Source organism: Gossypium hirsutum, chromosome A02 (assembly GCF_007990345.1).
Source record: "Gossypium hirsutum isolate 1008001.06 chromosome A02, Gossypium_hirsutum_v2.1, whole genome shotgun sequence".
Classification (NCBI taxonomy): domain Eukaryota; kingdom Viridiplantae; phylum Streptophyta; class Magnoliopsida; order Malvales; family Malvaceae; genus Gossypium; species Gossypium hirsutum.
The window spans coordinates 29,517,830-29,532,307 of record NC_053425.1 but is presented as its reverse complement, the minus strand read 5'-3'; positions in this window follow the sequence as shown (position 1 = coordinate 29,532,307).

The following is a 14,478-nucleotide window of genomic DNA, read 5'->3' as shown; positions in this document are numbered from 1 at the left end:
TCTTAGTTTTCATGTGATAGTTACTACTTAATCATACATACTATTAAACATGTATATCATCAGCCACTCTATTAGCTAATCACTAGCAAGTATTTACACATCATTCATTGATCATATCATATCAAAAGAAACCAAGTTCCTATACATGCCGTACACAAAACGAAACGTCCAACTATACCAATGTGATTTCTTCGATAGTGTGATTGGGTCTCCGACGTTTCCTTCGATCCCCGAGTGGCTTGATAAAAACTATAAGAAAAAGAAAATAAAGAGAGTAAGCACTAGGCTTAGTAAGCTTACAAGCAAATAAATTACAACATTCAACATAATGAATAATCATACATAATGTCACCTAGCCTCATAAACTTTCTTTACTTCTCATTTTCTACCTTCTTCTTTACTCACTTACCTTCTTTCTTACCTGACCTTTCACTATTCATAAAAATAATCTACCTTCCCTTTTGCTGATAATTCACTGTAATTTAACGTGTACAATGACCCGTTGAACCACTCGGAATACTAAGGATACTAGGGTCGTTCCTGTCTATCAATATCCTGCCAATGTCATGTCTTCGACATGGACTTACATGAATTATTCCTGTCTCCAATGCCATATATATATATATATAATATGGGCTTACATGGCTCATTCCTGTCTCCAAAGCCATATAACTGATATGGACTTACATGGCTCATTTCTGTCCTGTCCTGTCCTGTTAACCCCAATATCCTAACATTCCTAAGGTTCAAATGGGGCTTCCTAATGCTTTTTCTCTGTCACTTCGCCTTTAATTCGACTTTAAATATTCAAAGAAAATAAGTATATAAATGCTGGAAATTGAAAATAATAATGTAAAATAAAAGAATATTGCATTTATTTACTGTAAACTTACCTCGATTCAAAATGTGACTAAACTTTACAATTTAGTCCTTTACTTTTTCTTTTCCCCGATCTACTCCCAAATTTCGCTCTTCTTGATCTATAATAGAAAATTTAACTTATTTAATATTCACATTTATCAAAACAGTCCTTGACCCAAACTTTGGCAAAATTACATTTTTGCCCCTAAACTTTCACATATTTTCACTTTTACCCCAAGGCTCGTAATTTAAACTTAATCCTATTTTCTTATGTTTTATGACATGCTGATCATTTTTCCCTTCTATGACAACATCAAATTCACACTCTAACATGTACTTATGACTATTAGGTATTTTTACCGATTAAGCCCTTTTACTCGTTTTCACTTAAAACCGAGTAGCACAAGTTGTCTAACATAATTTAAAACCTTATACCCTATCATAAAACATCAAAATAAACACTTTTCACCTATGGGTATTTTTCCAAATATGAACCCTAACTTAAATTATTGCTAGCATAAGCTTTATCGAGCTACCGGGACTCCGAAAACGTAAAGAACATTAAAAACGGGGCTTGGAATCAGTTACTATGGAGATTTAAAGCTTGAAACAAACCCTAGCTATGGAAAACCCTTGAAATTTCGTGCTAATGAAGAAGATGATGAGTTTTGTGTTATTTTTCCCTTTTTATTTCATTTAATATCCAAATGACCAAAATGCCCTTCCTTATTAAACTTTCAAAAATTCCATCCATGTCCTATTTTGTCCATGAACTTAGAAATTGGTAAAATTATTATTTAAACCCTCCTAATTAATATTCCAAAGTAATTTCATACTAAAAACTTCTAGAATGCAAGTTTTGCAAATTATTCGATTTAGTCCCCAATCTCAACTTAAGCACTTTATGCATAGAATTTCATCACGAAATTTTCACACAATCATGCAATCATATCATGAACCTCAAAATAATAATAAAATAAATTTTTCTACCTCGGATTTGTGGTTTTGCAACCACTGTTCCGTTTAGGCCCTATTTCGGGATGTTACATTTCTCCCCCCTTTAGGGATTTTCGTCCCCGAAAATCTTACCTGTGAAGAGATTTGGGTACTGTTTTCACATAGCCTCTTTAGGTTCCCATGTAGCCTCGTCTACCTCATGTCTATTCCACAATACTTTCACAAGTGTAATACTTTTGTTCCTTAATTGCTTTATCTACTAATACATGCTTGCCTAATGGATTCGATACTTTAATCACAAATTCTATAGATTCTATAGGCATACTTGTACTAGACATCAATTTCTTGCAAACATATGAATGAGTTGAACCCGGATCAATCAAAGCAATGACATTAATATCATATAGAGAAAATATACCCGTAATCACATCGGGGAAGGATGCCTCTTCGCTTGCACGAATAGCATAAGTCCTTGCAAGGGCTCTAACATCTGGTCTCACAACCGAATCTCTTGAGGTACCTCTGTTACTTGCTCCTACTCCCGGTTGCCTCGGTGATCTGCCTCTAGTAGGAGTATTTCTGGATCTAGCACTCTGTGTTATCTCTCGATTAGCCACTCTGGACATTCTCGTACAAAATGATCAGGAGCACCGCATTTATAACAAACATTTTCGCCTGCCCGACAAGGACCATAATGAAGTCTACCACACCGTGAACACCCTGATCTACCCTATCCAACATTACCTATACTCGCAGTCGAGGTGTTCTGAGCCTTCGAATCCTTAAATCTGCTGCCTCTATTCTGACTAGAATACCCGGCTGAGAAACTAGATCTGGTAGAAAACTCCTTTGGTCTTTTGAATGTAGCCTGGAATGACCTGTTCATCTGTCTCTTCTTTGTATCTTGTGTCTCTGTCTCAACTTTTCCTTTTGTTTTTAATAGATCCTCTGTCTTACAGGCTCTCTCAACTAAAATAACGAACTCTTTTATTTCTAGGACACCCACTGACAGTCGGATATTATCATTTAACCCATCCTCAAACCTTTTACACATAATAGCCTCTGTGGACACACATTCTCGAGCATATTTACTAAGCCTGACAAATTCGCGCTCATAATCGGTCACTGTCATATTACCTTGTTTCAATTCCAGGAATTCCTTTCTCTTCTGGTCAATAAACCTCTGACTGATATACTTTTTATGAAATTCCTCCTGAAAGAAATCCCAAGTGACCTTCTCCTTTGGTACAACTGATACAAGTGTCTTCCACCAGTAGTAGGCTGAGTCTCTAAGAAGTGATACTACACATTTCATACATTCCTGGGGTGTACAAGATAATTCGTCAAAGACTCTGATAGTATTTTCTAACCAAAATTCTGCTCTTTCTGCATCATCATCTTTTGTTGCTCGGAACTCTTCTGCCCCTTGTTTCCTGATTCTATCAACTGGTGGCTTTTCTCTTATCACTGTACCTGTGAATGGGGGAGCTTGAGCTACATGGGTAGCCTGAGAATCATGAGGGGGTGGAGGTCTAACTGCAGGATTTGTACGAACGAACTCGGCAAACAAATCATTCAAAGCTTGGAAGAGATCTTTTCGAGTCACTCCTCCCTGATTAACTGTTACTGGTGTATTCTCAGATGGCGCTGCCCCTTTCGGGGAGCAGACGTATTACTTTCTACATCATCATCACCAGCGCGCTCGGGATCCATTACTATAAAACAAAATATCTAAAAATCGTCAGGAGTCGTCACACTATCAAAATACAGGTATGGCATGTATAGCTAGACTTTTACTCACACTAACTGTTCTGAGAACTAACTAAACCTGCTTTGATACCAATAAATGTAACACCCCCACGCCCGAAACCGTCACCAGAGTCAAGCTTGAGGTGTTACTAAACTTATCTTACCTTTTAAACAACTCTAAACAACTTATTTTAATTTTCGGAATAAACTGTTTTTCTGCATCATGGTTGCTTAAAAATTCATTTCTTGAGTTTCAAAACTCGAAATTAAGATCCGTAAAATTTTCCTGAAACTATACTCATATATCTATCTACTAATTTTTTTCAAGAATTTTTGACTTAGCCAATTAGTACATTTTATTAGTTAAAGTTACCCCTATTTCAGAATTCGACTGCACTGGCCTCTACTTACTACGAACAACTTTTCTCTCTGTAAAAAAATCATATTACTATACTGTTTGTTTCTAATAAAAATAGATTCAATAAGTATTATAACCATATAAATTAAACCACCTAATTATTTTTTTAAAATTTATGGTGAATTTCTAAAGTTGGAACAGGGGATCCAGAAATCGCTCTGGCCCTATTTCACCAAAACTCAGATACCCTATAAAATACAAAACCTTTACCTGTTTTGCTTATTCCATATGAAAATAGACACAACGGGCTTTAATTTAATATATTATTCACTATCAACCCATGTCTCTACAATTTCTTGTGATTTTTCAAAATCCCGTTATTTTTGATACTTGAATCTGTTTTTAAGTTACTTTCACATTTTTCTTAGTTTTCATGTGATAGTTACTACTTAATCATACTTACTATTAAACATGTATATCATCAGCCACTCTATTAGCTAACCACTAGCAAGTATTTACACATCATTCATTGATCATATCATATCAAAAGAAACCAAGTTCCTATACATGCCATACACAAAATGAAACGTCTAACTATACCAATGTGATTTCTTCGATAGTGTGATCGGGTCTCCGACGTTTCCTTCGATCCCCGAGTGGCTTGATAAAAACTATAAGAAAAAGAAAATAAAGAGAGTAAGCACTAGGCTTGGTAAGCTTACAAGCAAATAAATTACAACATTCAACATAATGAATAATTATACATAATGTCACCTAGCCTCATAAACTTTCTTTACTTCTTATTTTCTACCTTCTTCTTTACTCACTTACCTTCTTTCTTACCTGACCTTTCACTATTCATAAATATAATCTACCTTCCCTTTTGCTGATAATTCACTATAATTTAACGTGTACAATGACCCGTTGAACCACTCGGAATACTAAGGATACTAGGGTCGTTCCTGTCTATCAATATCCTGCCAATGCCATGTCTTCGACATGGACTTACATGAATTATTCCTATCTCCAATGCCATATATATATATAATATGGGCTTACATGGATCATTCCTGTCTCCAAAGCCATATAACTGATATGGACTTACATGGCTCATTTTTGTCCTGTCCTGTCCTGTCAACCCCAATATCCTAACATTCTTAAGGTTCAAACGGGGCTTCCTAATGCTTTTTCTCTGTCACTTCGCCTTTAATTTGACTTTAAATATTCAAAGAAAATAAGTATATAAATGCTAGAAATTGAAAAGAATAATGTAAAATAAAAGAATATTGCTTTTATTTACTGTAAACTTACCTCGATACAAAATGTGACTAAACTTTACAGTTTAGTCCTTTACTTTTTCTTTTCCCCGATCTACTCCCGAATTTCGCTCTTCTTGATCTATAATAGAAAATTTAACTTATTTAATATTCACATTTATCAAAACAGTCCTTGACCCAAACTTTGGCAAAATTACATTTTTGCCCCTAAACTTTCACATATTTTCACTTTTACCCCAAGGCTCATAATTTAAACTTCATCCTATTTTCTATGTTTTATGACATGCTGATCATTTTTCCCTTCTATAACAACATCAAATTCACACTCTAACATGTACTTATGACTATTAGGTATTTTTACCGATTAAGCCCTTTTACTCGTTTTCACTTAAAACCGAGTAGCACAAGTTGTCTAACATCATTTAAAACCTCATGTTCTATCATAAAACATCAAAATAAACACTTTTCACCTATGGGTATTTTTCCAAATATGAACCCTAACTTAAATTATTGCTAGCATAAGCTTTATCGAGCTACCGGGACTCCGAAAATGTAAAGAACATTAAAAACGGGGCTTGGAATCACTTACTATGTAGCTTGAAAGCTTGAAACAAACCCTGGCTATGGAGAACCCTTGAAATTTTGTGCTAATGAAGAAGATGATGAATTTTGTGTTATTTTTCCCTTTTTATTTCATTTAATATCCAAATGACCAAAATGCCCTTCCTTATTAAACTTTCAAAAATTCCATCCATGTCCTATTTTGTCCATGAACTTAGAAATTGGTCAAATTGTTATTTGAACCCTCCTAATTAATATTCCAAAGCAATTTCATACTAAAAACTTCTAGAATGCAAGTTTTGCAAATTATTCGATTTAGTCCCTAATCTCAACTTAAGCACTTTATGCATAGAATTTCATCACGAAATTTTCACACAATCATGAAATCATATCATGAACTTCAAAATAATAATAAAATAAATTTTTCTACTTCAGATTTGTGTTTTGCAACCACTATTCCGTTTAGGCCCTATTTCGAGATGTTATATTTTCGTCCCCGAAAATCTTACCAATGAATAGGTTTGGATATTGCTTTCATATAGCATCCTCGGGTTCCCATGTAGCTCCTTCTACCTCGTGTTGATACCATACTACTTTCACTAATGCAATTCTTTTATTTCTTAGCTCTTTGATCTCATGAGCTAGAATTCAGATCAGTTCTTCACTGTATGATAAATTTGACTGAATCTCAACTTCAAATCGGATCGGTATCGTTGAAGCATCAATACATGAAATACATTATGAATTTTTTCTAACTCAGACGGCAATTTCCCTTTCCAATCAAACCACATTATCTTTTTCCATGGCGATACTTTTAGAAATACTCTATCCCCAATCTGAAACTCAATATCTTTTCGTTTAAAGTCTGCATAAGATTTCTGTCGATCCGATGCTGCTTTCAAACTATCGCGGATCACTTTCACTTTTTCTTCAGTCTATCGCGGATCACTTTCACTTTTTCTTTAGTCTCTCTAATTAGATCAACCCTGTGAATCTTACTCTCACTTAGCTCTGTCTAGTACAATGGTGTTCGACACTTTTGACCATATAAAGCTTCGTAAGTGCCATCTTAATACTCGATTGAAAACTATTGTTATACCCAAATTCAATGAACGGAAAATACTTTTCCCACATACCTTCGAACTCAAGAATACAACATCTCAACATATCCTTGAGTATCTGTATAACTCACTCGGATTGACCATCCGTCTATAGGTGAAATGCATCTAGTTTTGTACCCAGTGCATCTTGTAGTTTCTTCCAAAACCTCGATGTGAACCTTGGATCTCTAGCTGAAACAATAGAAACAGGTACTCCGTGTAATCTCACAAACTTAGAGATATACAACTCAGCTAACTTTTCAAGTGAATAGTCTGTTCGTACCAGAATGAAATGAGCTGATTTCGCCAATCAATCAACAACAACCCAAATTGCATCTTTCTTTCTCGGAGATAAGGGCAATCCCAGTACAAAATCCATAGTCATAAACTAGACAACACTTGATGTTCAGCTTTGACTTGCTAACAAATCAAACATTTCGAAACAAATTCCAAAATATCACGTTTCATGCCATGCCACCAATAAAGATGTTTCAAATCGTTATACATTTTCGTGCTTCTGGATGAACAGATAAACGACTACTATGTGCTTCATTTAAAATTATCTGAATTAACTTTGAATTTCTTGGAACACATATTCGACCTCTGAATCTTAAACAATCATCGGAATCAACTTGAAATTCTGAACTAGGGTTCGAATCACATTGAGCTCGTTTTTCTAACATTTCATTATCAACTTTCTAAGCTTTACAAATATACTGTAAAAAAATAACAGTCTCACTTTCAACTCAGCTACAACCAAGCCGTTGTCAGATAGAGCCAATTGAGTATTATTGCACGTAGAGCAAACAAAGATTTCCAGCTTAATGCATCAGCAACAACATTTACTTTTCCCGGATGGTAGTCAATCACTAGCTCATAATCTTATAGCAATTCTAACAATCTCCACTGTCTTAAATTCAAATCTTTTTGAGTCATCAAATATTTCAAACTCTTGTGATCTAAATAAACATGGCATTTCTCACCGAAAAAACAATGGCGCCAAATCATCAATGCAAACACAATCGCTGCTAACTCTAAATCATGCGTTGGGTAATTATTTTCATGTCGTTTTGACTATCTCAAGGCATAAGCTACGACTTTGCCTTCCTGTATCAAAACACAGCCCACACCATTAAACGATGCATCACTATAGATCACAAATTCTTTACCCGATTCTGGTTGTACTAACACTGGAGCTTCAGTCAAAAGAGTTTTCAGCTGATCAAAACTTTTTTGACATTTCTCGAACTATTCAAACTTTACATCTTTCTGAAGCAATCTTATCAACGAAGTCGCAATCATCGAAAAGCCTTTTACAAATCGTCTATAGTATCCAACTAGTCCCAGAAAACTATGGACCTTGGATACATTTCTCGGAGGTTTCCAATCCATTATTGCAGAAATCTTGCTCGGATCGACTCGGATACCCGATGCTGACACAATATGCCCTAGAAAACCAACCTCACACAACCAGAATTCACATTTACTGAACTTTACATATAACTGCTTGTCACGCAAAGTCTGCACTATAATTCTCAATTGCTCGGCATGCTTAGTTTCATCTTGTGAACATATTAATATATCATTAATAAATACAATAACAAATTGATCTAAGTACAGTCTGAATTCATTAAGTCCATAAAGATGGCAGGTGCATTCGTTAGTCCAAAAGGCATAATTAAGAATTCATAATGACCATACCTCATTCTAAATACGATTTTCGACACGTTAGAGTCTTTAACTCGCACCTGGTAATAACCCGATCTCAAATCTATCTTTGAAAACACTGTAGCCCCTTTTAATTGATCAAACAAATCATCTATTCTAAGCAGAGGATATTTATTCTTGATCGTCACTTTATTAAGTTGTCGGTAGTCTATACACATTCTCATCATGCTATCTTTCTTTTTCACAAACAATACAGGAGCACCCTAAGGTGAGAAACTCAATCTTGCAAATCCTCTGTCAATTAATTCTTGCAACTGAGCTTTCAATTCTTTTAACTCTGTCGTAGCCATTTTGTACGGAGCTATCGATATCGGCATTGTACCCGACATTAACTCAATGCCAAACTCAACCTCACAGATAGGTGGTAAACTCAGTAATTCTTCAAGAAACACATTCATATATTCACACACAACTAGCACTAATTCAATCTTCTTTTAAGTCAATTTCGTATCAAACACATAAGAAAAATAAGATTCATAACCCTTTCTCACATATTTTTGAGCTAACATCGATAAAATCACTACTAGAAAGCCATTCAGATCATATGACTCAATCCAGATAATCTCATTATTCTGACATCTTAGATCAATAGTCTTTCATTTACAATTCACAATAGCATCATGCAACATTAGACAATCCATACCCAAAATTATATCAAATTCATCAGATGGTAACAGCATCAGATCGGCCGAAAAATAAAAATCTCGAATCATCAACAGACAGTTCTTGCACACTTTATCAACCAACACACACTTGCCTAAGGGGTTCGATACTCTAATTACAAATTTGGTAGACTCTACAGGAAAAGTCTTACTGGATACTAAATTCACACATATATACGAATTAGTTGATCCTAGATCTATCAATGCAATAACTTTAGTATCATAGAGAGTGAAAGTACTGGTAATAACATCTAGAGATGACGCTTCTTTGCGAGTGCGAATAGCGTAGGCTCTTGTAGGTGCTCCAGCCTCTAACCTCACAGTAAAATCTTTAGTCATTCTCTGGCTACCAATCACATTTCCCGTGTTTCTAGGTGGTCTACTTCTAGTTGCAGTGTTACTCGACCTCGTTTTTTGTACTATATCTTGCTCAGCCAACTTAGGATAGTTAATAATGAAATGATCTAATGATCCACATTTAAAACAGGCCCGATCATTCAATCAACAATCACCGATATGCCATTTTCCATAATGTCTACACTCAGGTCGGTTTTGTCTCACACTGTCAACACTAGCAATAGATGTAGCTTGAGCTTTAGAACTCATAGGCTGCTTTTCACGATCCCTGATTGAATGTCCCACTGATGCAATAAAACGATTGAACGAGTCTCAGTATTTCTTAGATGAAGATTGATGCGGCTTACTCATTGATCTCTTTCTCAAATCTCTTTCTTCAAAATCAACTTTTCTCTTTTCTTTGCTGAGATTCTCGGCTTTACAAGCCCTCTCAACCAAAACGACAAATTATTTCAATTTAAGAATCCCGACAACAGTTTTATATCTTCATTCTACCCATCAACAAATCGTTTACACATGATCTCCTCAGTAGACACATACTCTAGAGCGTATTTGATTAAACATACGAATTCTCTTTCATACTCAATGATAGTCATTCGGCCTTGTTTCAATTCTAGAAACTCTTTATGCTTCTGATCGAGAAATCGCTTTCGGAACTTAGATTGAAAGAACTCCCAAGTAACCCGTTCTCTAGGAACCACAGATATCAATATTTTTCACCAATGGTACTCATTATCTCTCAACAAATATACAACACATTTGATACATTCATCAGAAGTGCAAGATAATTCATCAAATACTCTGATCGTGTTCTCGAGCTAGAAGTCAAATTTTTCAACATCATCATCAATGGTAGCCCAGAATTCCTTAGCCCTGTGTTTTTGAATCTTATCTACTGGCAGCTTACTCAATCGAATCGAATCTATCACTTGTGGCAAAGTTTAGATTTGTTGAGGAATAGGTGGGGGTGGAGGTTGTTGAGTAGCCGGATTCGTTAGAATGGACTCCATAAACCATTCACTCATCATCTCAAAGAAGGCTTGCTTAGCCTCTCCCCCTTGACTACATGAAATTAGCCTAGAATCGGCCGACGCTACCTCTTGAGCGGGAGCGGGTGCATTACTTTCCACATTGTCAGCTAAAGCTCAATCGGGATCTATTTACTATATGAAAACACACTTAATCTATTAGGAATCATCACACTATCACAGTTTATATATAAATGGCATGTATAGCTAAACTCTCACACGCTTAGTTAGTCCTAGAATCGATTAAACCGTAGCTCTGATGCCAATTAAATGTAACACCCCTAATCCATATCCGTCGTTGGAATAGGGTTATGAGGCATTACTGGATAATACAAATACATTCAAGCATTCATAATCAAAATCCATTCATCACATTCACATTGTCCCGTATAAGGCCCGTGTCACAGGCCGTGTGAAAACAGGGCATACATTCTGACTTGCAACACACGGTCAGAGACACGCTCGTGTGCCATGGCCGTGGGAAAATAGGAGGGGTTACTGACTTGGGTCACATAGCTGGCCACTCACCCATGTGCAGCCCGTGTGTCACACACTGCCAGTAGACACGCCCGTATGTCCAAGCCATGTCAAAACTGTAGGGTATACTGACTTAAATGCAAAGGGCTATCCCAGGGAACACATGGTCATGTAACATGACCGTGTCACACACGGCTGAGTCACATGCCGTGTAGACCAAAATAGGATATTTGCAAAGCTAATTTGCCACCCTTATCTCATGCACACCTAGCAATCAAAATGGTACAATTTCAATACATTTATAGGCAACCAAAACATGCCAATTCATAACAATTTATGCCAAATTATAATCAATCATTTCACAACTCAAATCCTTAACCAAAAACATAACAAATCATTATGCCAAAATCATCAAAAACTTACATAAGTTCTAAAAGCATTTTTATCACCTTTCCATCAACTAAATCATGCTTCTCAAACATATCAATTCATCATCTATAAATCATACCAAAATATATCATTCTTCAAGCATTAGTACATCAATCTATAACTAACCAAATGAGCAACCATTTAGTCATATCAACTACCATGGCAAACATGCCAAATCATAAGGTAATTTATAAATAACATATATCACTTATCAAACACATAATTCAAGCCAACTTAAATGGCCATTCACATCACCATTTACAAGCCAAATCTCATGGCTAAGATCATAACTTAAAACATACCAAGATAAAACTAGCCTATACATGCCATATACCATATATACAAAGCTCCAAAAGTACCAACAAGACAATCGATAGTGTGACGATGTTCCTAATGATCCTCGAAGTCCGAGCTAGCTTCAATAATCTATAAAATAGTGAAAAACAAACACAGTAAGCTTAAAAAGCTTAGTAACCCATATACAAATAGAGTCATCATATGAATATTTGCATATCAATTCAAATATGCCAAGCATAGCTAAACACATACAAGTTCACAAACCTTTCTCATTGAACACATATTCAATATCTTAATCGCATTCATCAATTACTTCCCCTTTTCAATACTTATATGAATCTCGTACATACCTGAGTCACGTATCTCATTCATACATTCTTTCTCAACTTGACTTTTCCTGATGAACCACTCAAAATTGTTAAGGATACTCAAAAATCACATAAGCTCACACAATGCCATATCCCAGATATGGTCTTACATGTTATCACATATCGATGCCACTGTCCCAGACAAGGTCTTACACGAAATCATAATACGATGCCAATGTTCCAGACATGGTCTTACACGTAATCACAATACCATGTCAATGTCTCAGACATGGTCTTACATGTAATCACATCTTGATAATCTAATGTCATGACATTCGTATCCTATACTATTCCTAAGTTTCGTACGGGACTTTCGGATGTCGTAACTCTATCGATTCTTGCTCGTAATTGCTCATTCAACATTTATAAAAATTAAATGACAAATAAACACATATAATTCAATTTAAATACATTTATTTGTATATGAACTTACCTTAGTCGTAGAAACAATGAAACTAGCCGATTAATCGAGTACTTTGTTCTTGCCTTGATCTAAGTCTGATTTCTTTTGTTCTTGATCTATATATATTCAAAATTAATCTATTTAATCATAAACTCAATCAATTTAGTCTTTAAACACATATTTAAGCCAATTTTCACTTTGGCCCTAAACTTTTACATTTCTTACAATTTAGTCCCTATTTCATAAAAACACATTGAAGTTAAAAACCCATGTTTCATTTTAGTGCTTTAAAAACTGACTTTTGTTAAGCTAACAAAGTGAATGGGAGCTGGGCACCAGGTAGGAATCCGTAACAGAGGAGGTGAACCATGAAGGCTGCTTAAGTACCAAGCTCTTCTAATGGATCCAATCCTAGACATGCCCACAACCATTGCCACACTTGGTTAAATCGAGTTGTAATTTATTTAAGTTGAAATCTTTGATAAATCGGATAATCGTGGCGTGGTGTTATTTTGAAAACAATTATCATTTTGAAAACACGTCCTAAGTCTAGCCCATTTATTAGCAAACAGATTAAAGTTATTAAAAATAAAATAATCCTAGAAAAATAATTAAAATGGCCTTATTACAACCCAAAACCAAACAATAATATTAATAAGATAAAACTTATAAAGAAATAAATCGGCTACTTATTGCAATTAAAAGAAACAAAAACAGTAGTGTGGCCATCTCCGAGTCCCTCGCAGCTCCAAACCATCTAAGCTTAGGGATTACCTGCACAGTTAGAAACAGGGTGAGTTTACGAAAACTCAGTGTGTAATCCCAATAACAAACAAACAGTGAAAACACAATATCAGTACAATCTGGGCCAAAGCCCTATTTAGTCTTGACATATACTGGGCCGAAGCCTTTCGTTTAATGGTTACTGGGCTGAAGCCTTTTCAAAACTCATATCACTGGGCCGAAGCCTTTTCATAAATCATATCATTAGGCCGAAGCCTTTACTGTAAACGGTATGGCCCTTAGGCCTATTTCAATATCACATGTAATGTCAATGGATGTATACAAGCCTATTTCAATATCACATGAAATACCAATGAATGTATGCAAGCCCATTTGGGGAGACTACTCAACCCACCATCCGCTACTCTCCACCTGTACCAACCAACAAACTATGTGGGGAATAACTCAACCCACCCATCCAACACACCACTGGCAGCATAGCTGCTTTATCATATATTTGGAGGCCTAGCCTCTTTAATATCTGGGGCAAAGCCCTTTTTGGTAAACTGGGGCAAAGCCCTTTTCAATAAACTGGGGCATAAGCCCTTTTCGGTAAACTAGGGCATAAGCCCTTTCACTAAACTGGGGCATAAGCCCTTTTCAATAAACTGGGGCATAAGCCCTTTTGGACTTCCTCCATCCATATAAAAACCCAACCCAATGCAACATGTCATGTATGCAGAATGTCATGCCCATATTTGAATAAACAATCACAGTCAAGTCATTCATATCACCAACATATATTCACAATCAATCTATCAACCACACAGTCCAAGTCAGTCACTTGCCCACAAGGGCAAAACAGTCATTTTTCACATTATAAGGGTATTTTCGTAATTTTACCAAATATCAGGGTTTTTCATGTTCATTACAATTATCAATATTTCCTAGTGTTTAAACAATGATCTTTAACCCACTTTATAAAATTCGGGCTTTTGGGCCCAAAACCTCTAATGGGCCCTACAAATGATGATTTAGCCTACTTAACCCAAAATTTACAACAATACTAACCGTGTTAACGTGCAACTTTTCCAAATTCCATTTTCTATCAATTCTACCCAAATGGGTCTGAAAGCCCATTGG